Source organism: Meles meles, chromosome 7, assembly GCF_922984935.1.
Source record: "Meles meles chromosome 7, mMelMel3.1 paternal haplotype, whole genome shotgun sequence".
Taxonomy (NCBI): domain Eukaryota; kingdom Metazoa; phylum Chordata; class Mammalia; order Carnivora; family Mustelidae; genus Meles; species Meles meles.
In genome coordinates this window covers 103,224,015-103,240,291 of record NC_060072.1, presented here as the reverse complement: position 1 = coordinate 103,240,291, position 16,277 = coordinate 103,224,015, and positions in this window count along the sequence as shown.

The window sequence follows — 16,277 nt, the reverse complement described above, 5'->3', positions numbered from 1 at the left end:
AAAACCATACATATTTTTCTGAATCCAGCTAAATATATGCTTATTTTCCCCTTTAAATTCCTATGGCTTCCTCCGACACATGAATACTTGCAAAATTGAAATAAGTATTTGATCAGGTGAACACATCACTAGAAACTCTCCTAGGGCCTTGAGAAGGGCCAGTGGAAGTGAGGGACTCTGAACTTAAGCTTCAATAGCTTCATAGCAAAGCCACCTGTATTTGTAATAAGACCCTGGAATGAGAAATGAATATTCCAGCACAGATGGCATAGGACATGAGCAGGGCTACATCAAAGACCCAAACCACTACATGTTTTTCTTCTTTATCCTGTTTAAAAGTTAATTCTTTAGGGAGCGCCTGGGGGCTCAGTTGGTTGAGCGTCCAACTTTTGATCTATGGCTCAGGTTATGATCTCAGGGTTGTGAGATTGAGCTCTGTGCAGAGCCTGCTTAAGATTCTCTCTCTTGGGGCACCTGGGTGGCTCAGTCAGTTGAGCATCTGCCTTGGGCTCAGGTCATGATCCTGGGGTCCTGGGATCGAGCCCCATATCAGGCTCCTTGCTCAGCGGGGAATCTGCTTCTCCCTCTTCCTCTGCCTCTGCTTGTTTTCTCTTTCACTCTTTGTCTGAGATAAGTAAATCTTAAAAAAAAAAAGATTCTCTCCCTTTGCCCCTCCTATCCACCACTTATACACATACTTTCTGTCTCTATCAAAAAGAAAAAAAAATTCCTCAATGTGGAAGAATTAAAGACTGATACCAGCCTTCCTTAAACCCCTTCCAAGCCCCTATGACTAAACTTCTGTATCATTTCACCCTCTCTGCTGCTCTGTGTGTGTACACCACACCTTTCAGAAACACGAGGTAGAAGATGGCTGAAAGATGTAGCAACATAACTTTTCAATTAACTTTCCCATAGGGATCCTGAAGAGAATATGATAAAATTGCAAGAGCAAAGAAGTAATTTAAATATTGATTCTTGATTCTTTAAAAATGAAGTCATTTGCTTTATCCACTTATTGGCTTAAATTATAAGGATTAGATAAATTTTAGATACAAAAAGTGAATATGTGTATCAGAAGCCTTCAGAAGAATGAATGTCTATTAAATAGAAAGTGACAAGTGGTTTGTGTCTGTGTTTAGATTTTTAAGGATTTGTTATTAATCCTTTACTAGTAAATAAAATCAGCAGAAAAATTACCTTTTATGAATTATTGAAGAATATTCCAGTAAATAACATGCTAAGATGTAATCCGTCAAAAGAAAAGCTTTGTTGCTCTTTTTTTGGAGTGACTTTTCCCTAAGACAGTTATCAATCTGATTTTTAAATGTCATGAGTTTCTGATTTCTACTCTTTTAGAATGTGGTGAAAATAATAGGATATTAATTTACCCTTTTCCAAGATGCAAAGTCAGGGGCACCTGGGTGGCTCATTCAGTTAAGCAACTACCTTTGGCTCAGGTTGTGATCCTGGGGTCCTTGGATCAAGCCCCGAGCAGGATCCCTGGTCAGGCTCCCTGCTCATGGAGGAGTCTGCTTCTCCCTCTCCCATTGCCCCTCCCCCTGCTCGTGCTCTCTCATGTCCTCTCTCACTCAGATAAATAAAATCTTTTAAAAAACCCGAAATGCAAAGTCAGTCTATAAATTTTGTTTTCTTTTAAGTCCATGAGTAAATTATAATGAAAGGTACTTTAGGTGAGGTTTATAGGTCTCCCCTGTCGCTCATCCCTTCCACCAGGTAATATGTCACAACCAAATCACATACTGCCGCCCCAGCAGGTATTTATTATCACACTGGTACAAAACAGTTCCGCAACCTGTTCTCTAGGTTAGATAAAAGTTTTTGCTCTCAAGATTTTTGGCTGTTTCAGAAGAACCATGCAGGGAAGTTTCGCTCAAGGCAACCAACAGTGACAACATTAAGTGTCCAGGTTTGGTTGTCTTAGTTTGAATGAGGTGACAGAAATCATCCAGTGTGAGGAATAAATAAGCTGTTATTGTCCTAGGCTATTAGATTTTGGGTTTATTTGTCACACTTCGGTGAACCCTAATTCACAGATGAGGGTCAGTATTTCTCATACTTTCTTCATTTATCATAGTAGGAAGTGAATGATTAGAGTTTCATGAATTGTATACATGAAGAAATTAGCCAGGTATGAAGGGATGTATGTATATAGGTATGCCTAATTTTACTCTGTGTTGCTCAATCGTATACACAGTTACTTTCCCTTAGGAATAGCATGGTTCATAGATGACATTATTAAAGTGTTTCAGAAGATATATATGACATCTGTAGTCAGTTTCAGACTTATCTAGGAGAAAGGCTATATTAAAAATGCTGAGTCCTAAAATACTCTGAGTTCTTGATTTTGTGTCTGCCATATAATCTTCCTCTCATCCTTGTGTGGCAGGAAACTATTCATTTGTTTATTTATTTATTTATTCTTAGATTCATTTATTTTAACGAGAGAGAATGCATGCATTAGTAGTGGGGCAGAGGGAGAGAATCTTCAAGAAGACTCCCTGCTGAGCACTACCATGGAGCCAAGGTGGGGTTTGATCTCCCACCCCATGAGATCCCGACCTGAGTGGAAATTAAGAGTTCCACGCCTAACTGACTGAGTCACCCAGGGGCCCCAGCAGGAAAGTATTCTTAATTAAATGTAAATAAACATTTTAATCCTCAAAGTATTTTGCTTTTCCTATACCATCCCATTAAACAACCTTATTTATTGTCATTAAAATTGAAGAATTGGGCGCCTGGGTGGCTCAGTGGGTTAAGCCACTGCCTTCGGCTCAAGTCATGATTTCAGGATCCTGGGATCGTGTCCCACATCGGGCTCTCTGCTCAGCGGAGAGCCTGCTTCCCTTCCTCTCTCTCTGCTTCTCTTGTGATTTCTCTCTGTCAGATAAATAAATAAAATCTTTAAAAAAAAGAATAATGTTTAAAAAAATAAAATTGAAGAATTAAAATTGACTAGAGAGAAGAATAAAAAAGCACGTAAAAAATGATGAAAAAAACCTAAGACTTGGGAGCCTGGGTGGCTCAGTTGGTTAAGCCACTGCCTTCAGCTCAGGTCATAATTCCAGAGTCACAGGATCGAGTCCTGCATCAGGCTCCCTGCTCCATGGGGAGTCTGCCTCTCCCTCTGACCTTCTCCCCTCTCGTGCTGTCTCTCACTTTCTCTCTTTCTTAAATAAATAAATAAAATCTTAAAAAAAACAAACAAACCCAAGGCTTTACAGGTGATACTTAAACTGATTTAGTGCCATTATCATATCTGAAAGCCTTTTATTAACATTTTACTTCAAGAAGATGTTTAAGCTATATACTGATTCTTTTAGTAATGCATGGAATTTGATGAAAATCCACTAATATGGTATTGGAACAGTTAAAAATTAATAAGACAGATACACTTGAAATACTGGGGAATCCAAATTAAATGAAAATCTCACTTTGTTCTTTAAGGTATTTAAACATTTTTTACACTAAGTTTTTAATTTTAATATTTAAATATTTTATTTGTGACTCTGAATGTAATTAAAACATGAACAGCATTTCATGAGCCTTACCCATTTCTGTTGGATGTGGAGGCAGCTTCTAATAGGGCCCCTGATAATCCTATCTCCTGGTACTCACGCTCTTGTGTAATCCTCTTCCCTTGAGTGTAGACTAAACCTAGTGACTTGTTTCTAACAATACAGAAAGAGTGACAAGATGTCACCTCTTGAGATTAGATCATGAAGAGACTGATTTCCATCTTTCTCCTTATTTTCTTCTCTCTCACTCTCATGGAGGACAGACGTTGCATTGTGAGGTGCCCTATGGGGAGGACTTTGGGAGAGAGAGAGAGATTTGCAACAAAAGGAGGCTTCCAGGAAATAGCCCAGGAGGGACTGAATCCTGCCATTAGACATATGAGCTAAGAAGTAGACCGTTCCCCAGTCCAGCCTTTAGATGATAGCCAGCAACTTAATGGTGGCCTCATGAAAGACTGAGTTTTAGGACCTGGCTAAGTTGCATCAAGATTCCCAACTTATGGAAACTGTTACCAAATATTTATTGATTTAAGCTGCTACATTTTGGGGGTAATTTGTTAAGTAGCAGTAGATAATGAATATAGCAGATAAAAATGTAGATGGAAAGGTGAAGTTTATAAGGTTAATAAAACCACATGTAGGTAAAACAAGGTTGGGAGAATAAATATAAATGAAAAAGCTTTTTCTTTAAATTATTTTCATGGATCAAAAAATTGTTTTCATAGATCAGTGATGCTATAAAAAGTATATGGTGACTACCAGCAGCATGACTAAAGAGTGTATAACTTGACGGTCCCAAATTCATGAGGACGTCTAGGTCAGTACACAAGCAAGTATACAAATTGCATTTATATTGCCTATTTGTTTTGTAACTCTTTGGCTGTGATATTTTCTAGGCTGAGTTGTGAACTCTTAAATCATTCATCTTTCATATTTATGAAGATAAATTCTAAGAACAAATATTACTGATCATCTGATTAAAATAATTTATATTATTATTTTTATTTTTTTTCATTTTATTTATTTTTTCAGCATAACAGTATTCATTGTTATTTTTAAAGATTTTATTTATTTATTTGACAGACAGAGATTACAAGTAGGCAGAGAGGCAGGCAGAGAGAGAGGAATAGAAGCAGGCTCCCTGCTGGGCAGAGAGCCCCATGTGGGGCTTGATCCCAGGATGCTGGGACCATGACCTGAGCCAAAGGCAGAGGCTTTAACCCACTGAGACACCCAGGAGCCCCGGATTAAAATAATTTAAAAGAATAGTATTAGGTTCATCATCTGTCCTTGAAAGTAATACATGGGAGGACTGATATTTTACTTAAACATTAATCTACTGTTGCTTTTGTCAATAACAATGAAAGATCTGAAGAGAATGACTGAGCTGTATGACGGTTGTCTAATTTCAACAAATAGCAGACAACTGATTTAAGACATCATATTTCATTTCCCAGAGGTCTAATACTTCTGATGGTGTAATTCTGATGGTTGCTTTATGCTTTGCACAGCTCCTCAGTATTTTAATGAGTGAACAACTCATTCTATAGCAATACAACTCTGACTTATGGGACCCATTAAACTGCCCAACCATGTTCATTCAATGAATTCAATGAATTCAGCTGTATGATCAATATAACATAGTGACTGAAAAGTTTGTACCATTAAGTAATATATTTTATTTTATTTGATTTCTTTTCTCAAATATATTCCCCTCTTCAATGGGGCCACCACAAAGACACAGAAAGCACAGGGATTTCTTTTCTTTCCTATCCTGGTGTAAATAATTGATTTTAGAAACCTGTAAGTGTTAGGTCCGTAATCAAAGGAGCAAGTCTGATACAAAGCAAAAGTCAAGCAAAGCTTTGTTTTGCACCAAGCATTGAGAATCAAACCGACCATTTGGGGCCACCTCTTACAGAGAGGGCGACCCCTCCCTGCCTTCAGACTAACTTTTAAAGGGCAAAGGTCATGTGGTTGGGCCTGGACACACACAGGTGGCCAATGAGATTGCAACACACAGAGAAAGCTGCACAGTCATGCTAGGTCACACACAGGTGGCCAATTAAATTACAATTCACCCTATAGAAGCTATTTGAACTAGCCTCTCACCTTGGTCAGAATTGGCGCCCAAAAGGCACCCAAAAGGCGGGGCCCACATTCTTGGTAGCTAGGGAGACAGTATGCGCCCCCACTGATTGGATGTCTCCACCTGGCCTGACCCGTCCTTGTATTTGGGTTCTGTTACCTGGGACTGGTAGACTATATTTTACTAGTTTCCCAGACTTGCTTTTAAGTAAGTTCCCCTGGGGGGGTGGGGCAGGGTCAGTTTAAATTTTACTGCATAAACAACAAAATGGCTGTTCAACTGAGATGAAATCACTCTGGCTAAATAGGTCCTTATATAAGTAATAAGCAGGATAAGACAGTTAATATGATTATTATCCCAATAGTTGTATTATTGGCCATCTAACTAGAATCAATGTAAAATTGAGAAGATGCTATAGATATTAACTAATCACCCAGAAGAGATTTTTACTGGTTAGTCATGACAGGATATGGATATCATTGCATCAGGTTTTCTGGGAAAAGCCAGATCTTGGCTTCCTAAGATAATCCCTGGAAATATGGCTGCCAGGATCCAAAGACATCTGAACTGGCCTTCAGATCACTTTACTTTGGTGCAGCAGCAGTTTCCTGCAGTGTCTCTCTGGATCTGGGCTGAAAGATCACGAGTTAGTAGTTCACTTTTCGTCAACCAGGTGACTTTTGCTAATAGGAATCTTCAATTTCCACAGTGTGCTTGATCTTAGAGCTTGTACTGTCTTTCCATTAGAAGGAAGGGAAAGCAAAGTAGCATATTCCATTAGAAGGACGGGAAAATAAAGTAGCTCGCAATTACCATGGCGTTTCTGAGCCCACTTCTCATCTACAAGCAAATGTAAAAGAGAGCCCTCTCCCAGAAGATGCGCCTACTCTGTGCCCTCATTGTTACTGCTGATAGGGATCTTGCTTTAAATGAATTTTCCACAAAGCCTGTGTCTAATGTGTATAACTTCTCTGACTGTCTCCAAGAGTGAAGAGTTTGAGGAGATTATCAGGAGGATGCTAATAACATGTGTAGGGGATAAGAGCAGAGAGATCTAGATACATAACTTTGTTCACAGCATTGCTCCTGCTTGGAATCCCTCTCTTCCTAAAATACTCTAAGCGAAGCATCTTGTGGTAATGCCATAGAACTGGGAGTCAGATAGATGCAGTGCAAATCCAGGATTTGTCAATTACTAGCTCTTTGACCTTTGGCAAATTACCAAACATACATAGGTCTTAGTTTTCAAAATTTTATTAAAAGGGGAATAATTATACTTAACAAAGAGGGCTGTCATAAGATTCAAATTTTATGTCTGGGACAGTGCTTGGTGTATATTGGGCATGCAGCAAATGTTTGCTTTCATACAGGATGGCTCACCCCATGAAACTCCTGACCATGTCTCGCTCACTGTGATCATTAGTAACTAGTATTTGTGCAGTGCCTTGCAGGTTATAAAATTTGAAAATCTGCTTTCTTATTTGCTGCAGCAGGAGAGAAGGGCAGAGTCTTTGAGAAACGTGCGCATCACAGATAGAAAGTGGCGGAGTTGGGGTTCAGGGGTGCAGTGTCCAGCTACAAAGTCTGTTTATTTACTACAATAAAGCACGGCTTCTCAAGTATTGTTTTTACTACTTATTTGGGCCTCATTACCCATTGCTTTATATAGTACTTTCTTCGTGGGTCTTTCTGTTCTCCAGTAAGTTAGATATAGGCATGGTGTTTTATGAATCTCTATTGCCCTCACAATGCCCTGCTTAGTGCCTGCTCTGAGAAAATATTCAATAAAATTACACTGATCTATCAGTGAGGGCTCTTTGGTTGTAAACAACAGAAAACATGATTGTGGCTATTAGGGCCAATTTAATGTTAAAACCTATTTAACTATTAGGGCCTGCTTAGCCAGAGCAACTCCATATTGCCTAGGTAGCCGTATTGTTGTTTACATCCATGGACTTCATTCTGGGAATAAACGCCCCAGTAGTTCCTGGTATGGTTCCGGGTATTGATTCTGGGAGTAAATGCCTTAACAATAGAAGTCAAGTGCCTTGGGTCTGTGGTTATGCCCTATAAAACCAGCCTGTGAGATCGGGAGGGGGTCGCTCTCTTCGGAGGCAGCCCTGGCCAGTCAGTCTGACTTCTAATGCTTGGCATAGAATAAAGCTTTGCATAACTTTCACTTTGTCTCAGTCTCATTCCTTTGATAACGGACCCCAACATTCTGGGGGTTCGTCCGTGATTAAAGGACGAGAACTGAGTCAGCATCAGAATTTCTGGAAAAGCCTCTGGAGGTAAGATCTCGAGATTTTATCCTGCAGGATATGGTCTGTCTGGTTGCGGAGCTCACCAGGGAGAAGCTGGATGCAGCATTGCTCCCCAGGGCTGGAGTGGATGTGGGGACACCCCATCCCTCCACTGGGAGATTGCCAGGGGGTTCGAGTCCCCCAGGCGGTCAGGGGACATGCCAAGGGGTTCGAGTCCCCCTAGGCAGTCAGGGGACCTGCCAGGGGGTTCGAGTCCCCCTAGGCAGTCAGGGGACATGCCAGGGTTTCATGTCACCCTAGGCGGTCAGGGGGTTTGAGTCCCCTAGGTGGTCAGGGGACTGAAAAAAAAATCCCCAGCAGTGGCAGGTTATGTTTTTGAGTTGGGATTGTATCTTGCACATGCTTAGACTTGATATCTGGTTGAGGAAGGTCTGCTGGGTCTGGTCTGCAGTTGTCCTTGTCTTGTCTTTTTGTTGTCTGTTGTGTTGTTTGTAATGGTTAAAGAAATGGGGCAAGCGGAGAGTAAGGGACCTATGACACCCCTAAGTCTTGTTCTCCAGCATTCCAAGGATTTTCAAGGTAAAACCACCCAGGTGGGTGACAAGGTTTACCCAGGAAAACTCTCTAAAACTGGGAATCCTTTCTCTGCCTTCTGGCAGCACTCCCCCTTCTGTTTTTGCACCAACTTGGGTGCGGCCTGCTTCACTGGCCTCTAGACCATCCTTGGTGCTTCCTGCACCACGGCTCCTTCCCTCTTCACTGTCAAGGAGAAAGAAGAACAGCCCCTGGACCTAACACCCCCCACTCCAGATCTTCCCACCCGTGTCTCAGGTAAACATTAAAAGTGGAGTGGGTCCAGGTGAAATGTAAATCAGTATTTGAACTAAGTTAAGTTTGTTGCTTTAATTAAGATAGACATGTCTTTAAAGTTAACAGCAGTAAACGTGAAACTTCAATCAAAGTTTACTGAAGGTCAAAGAAGCTCATGCTATTTGTTAAAATCTGTTAACAAAGAAATAACTGAACTCTGATGGTTAATTGTCTGTCTCAAAGTTTTAGTGGGTAATTGTTAAAGTAACTTTCAAAGTCTTTGGTAACCTGAAACTTCGAAGTTTTGGTTGGATGACAAATGGAATTAAATTATGGACATCTAGGTCTTAACCAAATGGGATAAAATGCTAAAGAATTGGTTGCTGGAACTAGGTTTGTGCTTTTGGAATCTGTTGGTAAACATGTTTTGTGCTTAACTGATTCATAAATTTGCGTTCTAAGAATTCTGTTGTAACTGTTCACACTTGGTTAATACTTAACCATCAGTAGAAACTGAAATGTTTCTAAGAATAGAAAATTCTGCTAACTGTAACTAAGACTGATGGAAGTAAGGGAAATAACCCTATATGTAAAAAAGTAGGAGATACATAAGAAAGATAAGGAATGCGAATACATTTTGTTAAAGAAAAAGGTAATTTTGTAGCAAGACAGGAAACAACGTGTGTTGGAGAGGATGTGGAGAAAGGGGAACCCTCTTACACTGTTGGTGGGAATGCAAGTTAGTGCAGCCACTTTGGAGAACAGTGTGGAGATTCCTGAAGAAATTAAAAATAGAGCTTCCCTATGACCCTGCAATTGCACTGCTGGGTATTTATCCCAAAGATACAGATGTAGTGAAAAGAAGGGCCATTTGTACCCCAATGTTTATTGCAGCAATGGCCACGGTCGCCAAACTGTGGAAAGAACCAAGATGCCCTTCAATGGATGAATGGATAAGGAAGATGTGGTCCATATACACAATGGAGTATTATGCCTCCATCAGAAAGGACGAATACCCAACTTTTGTAGCAACATGGACGGGGCTGGAAGAAATTATGCTGAGCGAAATAAGTCAAGCAGAGAGAGTCAAGTATCATATGGTCTCACTTATTTGTGGAGCATAACAAATAACATGGAGGACATGGGGAGATGGAGAGGAGAGGGAGTTGAGGGAAACTGGAAGGGGAGATGAACCATGAGAGACTATGGACTCTGAAAAACAACCAGAGGGTTATGAAGGGGTGGCAGGGGGGTTGGGGGGGTGGGAGGTTGAGGAACCAGGTGGTGGGTAATAGGGAGGGCACGTACTGCATGGAGCACTGGGTGTGATGCCAAAACAATGAACACTGTTATGCTGTAAATAAACAAATAAAAATAAATATAAAAAAAAAGAAAAAAAAAGAAAAAGGTAATTTTGTCCTAAATGAGATGGTTGTTTAAAAGGAAATGGCTTTAATTTGACCATATTAGATCAGTTTTGATGGATTTATTCACAAGAAGGAAAAAAAAAGACTAATAAATCTTTTCCTGTAAAATGTTTCTGTTCAAATGAGGCATAGTATTTAAGGAGGGAAGACTAAAGCCCTGTGTCAGGGCAAATCTATATTGGTGATCCATTCAAGTAAATGTTAAAATCAGAGGGCAGTAAATCTTGCCTTTGCCAGTCAGTCAGGCCCAGATATAAGGAAGAAACTTCAGAAAATTTAAGAATTTGAAGGGAAGAATTTGATTGAGTTAGTGGGAATAGCAGAAAAGGTGTTTAACAACAGGAATACACAAGAAGATGAAAAACAGACTAAAAACAATAGTTAAAGTTTTGGGCATTACATGAGGTGCGGAGGAGAAAAAAAAGGGTTAATGAAAAAGAAAAAGGCAAGTAGGAGATGGTCAATGGAAAGAAAAGCCCAAGCACAGAGAAAGCAGGTGGGAAGGCTTAGATTCAGATCAGTGTGCTTACTGCAAGGAAAAAGGACCCTGGGCTGGAGAGTGCCCTAAGAAGAAAATGGCAATGCTGGCCACTAAAGACTGAAGGGGCCATGGTTTGGAGTCCCTCCCCAAACCTTGGGTTAAAATTGAGGTGGAGGGGAAATCAGTTGATTTTTTGGTGGACACAGGAGCCCAATTTTCATCATTACTAAAGCCTCTGGGAAAACTATCTGGAGAGGAAGTCTGGGTACAAGGGGCAAATGGCACAGAAAGACAGAAATGGACAACAGAAAGGACTTTAAATTTGGCCTCGGGAGTAGTCAAACATCAATTCTTGGTCCTCCCTAATGCCCCGTATAACCTGATGGGAAGAGATCTCCTCCACAAACTATGGGCTGGCATTCAGTTCTCGGAAGGAGACATGACTGTGACTTTGGGACAACCCACTGTGCAGGTGCTTGTGGCGGCAGTAGATGAACATCTCCTTTATGAGCCAGTCTCAAAACCAGAGGCGATAAGGGAGGGAAGCCTTCTCCAAACCGTACAGGTCGAATTTCCCAAAGTCTTGAGCAGAAGGGAGGCCTCCTGGCCAGACCAAGGGATGGCCTCCAGTAGTGGTACAGTTAAAAGCAACAACTATGGCCGTTCGAGTCTGGCAGTACTGCCTCCCCTGGGAAGCAAAGGAAGGGATCAGAAAACACATTAACTGCCTCTGAGGAGACGGGATCCTCATTCCTTGCAAGTCTCCATGGAACACACCTTTGCTGCCAGTCAAAAAGGCTGAAACTGGGGAGTACCGACCCGTTCAGGATTTGCGGGAAGTTAACAAACAGGTTGAAGATATCCACCCGATGGTGCCCAACCCCTATACCCTACTCTCCCTCCTAGGCCCGAAAAGAACTGTGTATACTGTCTTAGATCTCAAGGATGCATTTTTCTGTATACGTTTGGCCAGGGAGTCTCAACCCCTCTTTGCTTTTGAGTGGTCCAACCCACAGGAAGGGTTCCAGGGCCAGCTCACCTGGACAAGACTTCCCCAAGGATTCAAAAATTCACCCACCATCTTTGATGAGACCCTACATGAGGATTTGCATGAGTACAGAATCACCAACCCGGGAGTCACTCTGTTTCAAGTATATTGATGACTTGCTAATAGCCACTGAGGACTATGAGTCATGCTTGCGTGGTGTGGGGGGAGGGGGTGGGTGGGATGGAAACTCCCTTACAGACTCTGCAGGAAAAAAGGTATCGGGTGTCAGCAAAGAAAGCACAGCTTTGTCAGAGCCATGCCACTTATTTAGGCTTTGATCTCCATGAGGGAATGCGTTCACTGTCTGAGTCCAGGAAACACGCCCCAACAAGTGAGGGAGTTTCTTGGGACAGTGGGTTACTGCAGACTTTGGATACCGCGGTTCACAGAGATTGCCCAATCCCTCTACGAACTGATTAAGGGAGGACTCACTACAGTAGAGTGGACAGCTGAGGGGCAGAAGGAGCATTTTGAAAATTACAAACAGGCTTACTGAGTACCCCAGCGCTGGCCATCCCAGATGTTACCAAGCCCTCCACTTATATGCAGATGAAAAGGCAGGAGTGGCAAAAGGGGTTTTGACTCAGACTCTGGGGCCTTAGCAAAGGCCAGTAGCCTATCTTAGCAAAAAAACTAGATCCAGTAGTGACTGGGTTCCCCCCTTACCTCCACATAATTGCTGCCACGGCCCTCATGGTGAAGGATGCAGTAAATTAACTTTGGGTCAAAATCTCATCTTGACCACTACTCACGCTATCGAAGGCCTCCTCCAGACCCCACCAGACAGGTGGATGACAAACGCCCGAGTGACGGGGTATCAAGCCCTCCTCCTCAATGAGCCGAAAGTGATTTTCAGACCCCCGGCGGTGCTAAATCCAGCCACGTTGCAGCCAGAAAAGCTAGCTAATCACCCACATGACTGCAGGGAGTTCCTAACCCAGATCACAGGAATAAGGCCTGACCTCAGAGACACTCCCCTCCCGGATGCGGAGATGACTCTGTTCACAGATGGGAGTAGCTACATCGATGGAAAGAGGTATGCAGGGGCTGCGGTGGTTCCTCCTGAACAGGAGCTGTGGAAGGCGGCTCTGCCACACGGAACCTCGGTGCAAAAAGCAGAGCTGATTGCGCTCACCAAGGCACCGCAGATGGCCAAAGGTAAAACCGCCAACATCTATATGGACTGCAGGTATGCCTTTGCTACTCTCCATATACGTGGGGCTATTTATAAAGAAAGGGGCCTATTAACAGCAGAAGGAAAAGAAATTAAAAACAGAAAAGAAATATTGGCTCTCCTCCAGGCTATTTGGGACCCCAAAGAGGTGGCCGTTATGCAGTGCCCAGGACACCAAAAGGGGACTAATCTGGTTTCAAAAGGAAACCAATTAGCAGATCGAACAGCAAAGCAAGCAGCCAGGGAAACAGCTCAAGAACTGGTTACGCTCCTGGCTCCAGCCCTACCAGAAAAACCAGATTATTCAGAGGAAGGGTTAAAACATTTACAAAAATGGACTAAATTAGACTATGAAGGGGATTGGGCTAAGGCTAGAGCAGGAGAGTTAATTCTTCCTCGAAGACTAGGAAAAAAAAAAAAATCAGTGAGCCAAATACATCAGGGCACTCACTTAGGGACATGCAAGCTTAAGGAGCTCATGGGTAAACAGTTCCAGGTTTCTAAATTAGGGTGTATGGCTCAGGATGTGATTGATAGATGTGCTCAATGTCAGGTGGTAAATGCAGGAGGAACTAGGATGGGAAGAGAAAAAAGAGAAAGAGGAAGGGAACCAGGAATTTATTGGGAAGTAGATTTTACAGAGATGAAACAGGGAAAGTATGGACACAAGTATATGTTAGTTTTTGTGGATACATTTTCAGGCTGGGTAGAGGCTTTTTCCGCCAAACATGAAATGGCAGGAATGGTAGCCAAAAAGCTACTAGAGGAAACAATTCCTAGGTTTGGGTTGCCTCTCGCAATTGGGTCAGACAATGGCCCTGCATTTGTGAATTCAGTCTCATAGGCATTGGTCAAGGCCATGGGCACTAATTGGAAACTACACTGTGCCTACCGGCCCCAGAGTTCCGGACAAATAGAAAGAATGAACCGGACTCTTAAAGAGACCTTGACAAGGTTAATTCTCGAAACTGGCGGTGGATGGGTGGATCTCCTTCCCTTCGCCCTCCTTAAGGCGCGATGTACACCCTACTTAAACAAGGTAAATAATGTTCAGGAGACTCACCTCCACTCTGCCCATGGCTACAAGAGGTTGCCCTAACAGAAATGACTGATCAGTCTGTACTCCAGTCACTGCAGGCACTACAGTCTGTCTTAAAAAGAATCCATGCAGGGATCCGAGCTGCCTACACTGAGACAGAGATGGAAATAAGACCGCATCCTTACCAACCTGGAGACTTGGTTTGGATACATTGCCACCGAATGAAAAACTTTGAGCCTCGCTGAAAGGGACCATTCACTGTCATCCTGACCACCCCCACAGCAGTAAAAGTAGAAGGCATCAGGGCCTGGATTCATGCGTGTCATGTCAAACGAGCCGAAAACAAGGACACCCCCAGAAATGGGAGTCACTGCCAGAGGACCCCACTAACTGTGAACTAAAACTAAGACTCAAAAGGGTTTCATAACTTGGTCACTTTTAACTCTGTTCCTACTCAGCAGCAGCCAGGGGACACCTCATCGTCCTAAAACAGCCCAATAGAAAATCAGAAAAACAGCGGATGAAACCACACTCAAGGTTAATGACACCTTAGGTCATCCTGTTTTCACCCTCAAGAACTGGCTGAAGAGTCAAAGAATTGACTAATCTCCAAAGAAAAGGGGGGAATATTAGGGCCAATTTAATGTTAAAACCTGTTTAACTATTAGGGCCTGCTTAGCCAGAGCAACTCCATATTGCCTCGGTAGCCATATTGTTGTTTACATCCACGGACTTCATTCCAGGAATAAACACCCCAGTAGTTACTGGTATGGTTCCGGGTATCGATTCCGGGAGTAAACGCCTTAACAATAGAAGTCATGTACCTTGGGTCTGCGGTTATGCCCTATAAAACCAGCCTGTGAGATCAGGAGTGTGTCGCTCTCTTTGGAGGCAGTCCTGGCCAGTCAGTCTGACTTCTAATGCTTGACATAGAATAAAGCTTCACATAATATTCACTTTGTCTCAGTCTCATTCTCCCTGCCGGTCAGTCTAACTTCTAATGCTTGGCATAGAATAAGGCTTTGCATAACTTTCACTTTGTCTCAGTCTCATTCCTTTGATAACGGACCCCAACAGTGGCTAACCTAAACAGAAAGGAATCTACTGAAATTCTTGCATGCTCACATAGTTTATGGGAAGCTGAGAAACTAAACCAGAGACAGGTTCACCCGGGGCTGCTCTGGAGATAGAAGCACAACATGGGGCACATTATGGACGAATGTGTTCAGGACCCTGCTACTTGGGAGAAAATCAAATGGTAAACATTTCTAATTTGTTTCACCAGCTCAAGGAGAAAGAATTTAAATGGCCCATTTTGGGACATGGGTGTGTCCCTTGTCTAGGGGAAGCGAGGGCATCTGAATAGAATTCCACCAGACCATATACAGTGGGGTAGAATTAATTCCTCAAAATGAAATTTGGGTGCTATTGGAAAGGAGAAATGGGTGCTGGGAAGCTAGTCTTTCAGCCCTCAAAATCATACAAGGAGTCTCCTACAAGTGACTAATTGAATTGTTTTTAAAAGCCTTACTAATTATTTTCAATTTTGCATGGATCCGGGAAAGCAGAATGAGGAAACAGAGGCAAAACAAGATTAAAGGATTTGCTTTAGGCTACTCAGAAGTTAAGTAATTCAGTACAGATTTAAATCCAGACTAGGAATTTCAGATTTTTCTCCACTTGCAAAATACATTTTAGAGCCTAATAGCAAATGACTACAACATAAAAAAATACTACTCATTAGTATATGGTAATTGATTTACATGGAAAAAATGAAAGGATATTCCTGCCACAGATATAACCATAAGTAATACATCATATGAATAACCTAAGTGCTATATATTTCTGAATCTATAGAAAGGAAAAAGAGTTTTCTCAGTATATTTAAAAATCACTTCAAAGAAACCATAAATCTGGTATAATATATTTACATATTTATAATTCATAATAATATGACAATTTTTCATCCATGTGTCTAGGCAAAAAATCATATTTGCATAAAGAGATTTTATGTTATTAACAAACTTTTCAGTAGGGATAATTAACAATTTAAAATCTACTAGCAATCTTTGTATCTGAGACTCTAGACTTCTATAACCCAGCTCAAGGAATCAATTTTCCTAGAGTTTTGAATGGGAAAAGACAAATATTTTCTCATATATCTAATGCAACGACAGCATGGGACCTCTGCTTGATGGGGGACTTAATTTTTTCAGGGGACCAGGAAGACAGCTAATACCGTGAGCATAGTAAAAAAACCACCACCAACAACTAACATCTGTTGGATGTTTAGCTACACATCCTGGTAAGCTCTTCAAAGAAATCAGTGCCTCCAACACTCATGATGAAACCGTTGGCTTTGAATTTTAAAACTAGACTTTTGTTAAGAATTTTTTTTTTGTTTCT